Below are 1,849 nucleotides of genomic sequence, written 5' to 3' on the forward strand. Positions count from 1 at the left end.
AGCCTCCTGGGCTCAAGCGATCCTCCTGCCTCAGCCTCCCCAAGTAGCTGGGACTACAGGCACCACCACCATATCCAGCTAATTTTTCTATCTTTTGTAGAGATGGGGTCTTGCTATGTTGCCCAGGCTGGTCTCGAACTGGGCTCAAGCAATCCTCCCGCCTTGGCCTTCCAGAGTGCTGGGATGACAGGCATGAGCCACCACACCTGGCAACATTCTTAAAATGACAAAAGTTTGGGAAAGGAGAATATCCCGGTATTTGTGGGAGATTAAGGGTAGGGTCCGGGCTGGGTGCGGCTTTCCCAGGAGGGACCTGGAGGTGAGAAGTGCTGTGTGTTTGTACCAACTCCCGGCGTGGGCAGCGGGCAGCTCTCTGTGAGGTTTGCTGAACAGACTGCGGGAAGGGCGAGTGAAGCAGGCCCAGGCCCTCCCGAGAAGGGCGACTCCCCCAGGATCCCCAAGACCTGCCTCTGTCTCTCTGGAGACACTGCACCATGTCTGGGGACATTTGTGGTTGTCACGACTGGGTCGGGGGGTGCTCCTGGCATGGGGTGGGTGGAGGCCGAGGAGGCTGCAGTGGCGGGGTCGCCCCAGTGTCCGCAGTGACAGGGGCAGAGCCTGGGGCAGGGTGGGGAGCAGAGAAAAAGCTCCTTCCTGTTTCCTGCCATGTCCCTCACTCCAGCCCAACCAGGAGTCTGTGCTGCTGTTTCTGGAACTTTCCTGGAAGCCCTTTATGGTCACAGCCGGGGCCACCGGTCCCAACTGGCTACAGGAAGGAAAATGGGATGTCGTGCTTAGTGGGGCTCCCTCCCCCAGGCCGGCAGGGCTGGGGACACAGACGACATGGCCACTCCCCACAGCGGGGCCACCCAGGGGGCTGCAGGAAGGGGCATCCTGCCCCACTGTCCTCCTGGGTCCTCTGTCCTGGGCCATCACAAGCCGGCTCATGTCCCTCTGCTCCCTCAACAGGTCTCTGGACGACGGCCCCGAGCTGATGGCAGACAATGTCAGCCACTAACAACATAGCCCAGGCCCGGAAGCTGGTGGAACAGCTCCGCATCGAAGCCGGCATCGAGCGCATCAAGGTGAGCCGGGTGGGCACGGGAGGAGCTGGGGCTTCCAAGGGCACGCTGGGCAGGTCGCGGGCGCTCAGCGAATGACGGGCAGGGGACCTCGCGGGAGGGCAGAGGCCGCGCCACCTCTGCTGTGCCTCTCGCTCTGTGATCTCGGCCCTTCGGACGTTTGACCAAACAGCAAGGCACCGTGGCCTGGCCAAGTGGACCCGTAAAATCAACTGTCGCCCCCACGTATCCGCTCAGACCTCTGCTCTCAAGCACCTGTCACCCGCGGGTGGTCACTGGTCGCGGGAATTCACTAGGAAGGGGTGACCGGCCCCCAAGTGGCTCCAGCCGGGGACAGAAAGACTCACCCCTGCTGTCCGGGCCGTGGAGGGGGGGTCTGGGTTCCGTGTGCCTCCAGCCCAGCCCTGAGCCCTCCCGGACCCCGTCACACCGCCGCCAGCTGGGATCCAGCCAGGAGGGGCGGGGGGTGCCCCCCACGAGGTGTCTGAATGTTCCAGAACCCCGACTGCTGGGGCAGACCTGGGCATTCAAAGCATTCCTCCGGGCTGAGCACGGAGTGGGCCCCGGTTGAAGTGGGTTTCCTCCGTGAGCGGTGCCAGCCGGCCCTGGCGGAGGGCGGTGACTCATCCCGCCCCGTTTGATGTCGCGAGTTGAGCAGGGCCCCTCACCCTTTGAAAGTCAGGCCAGTGGGGGTCGGCACTAGAGCCCACGTCCCCCCGCCAGTCCCGCCTGAGGTTTTTTGTCCCCTCAAAGTGGCGACCAGAGCC

The 1,849-nt window shown here is 63.7% G+C and overlaps 1 long non-coding RNA gene across 1 annotated transcript in view; it reads left to right on the top strand.

The window, feature by feature from the left end:
* LOC105811894 overlaps positions 1-999 on the top strand; it is a 120,664-nt gene extending 119,665 nt beyond the window's left edge. The window contains exon 4 of the long non-coding RNA XR_001137575.1: positions 970-999. This is a non-coding gene — a long non-coding RNA (uncharacterized LOC105811894). The remainder of the gene's footprint in view (positions 1-969) is intronic.
* Positions 1,000-1,849: the final 850 nt, after the last annotated feature.

The sequence above is a fragment of the Propithecus coquereli genome, unplaced genomic scaffold (assembly GCF_000956105.1).
Source record: "Propithecus coquereli isolate 6110/MARCELLA unplaced genomic scaffold, Pcoq_1.0 Scaffold241, whole genome shotgun sequence".
NCBI classification, from domain to species: Eukaryota; Metazoa; Chordata; class Mammalia; order Primates; family Indriidae; genus Propithecus; species Propithecus coquereli.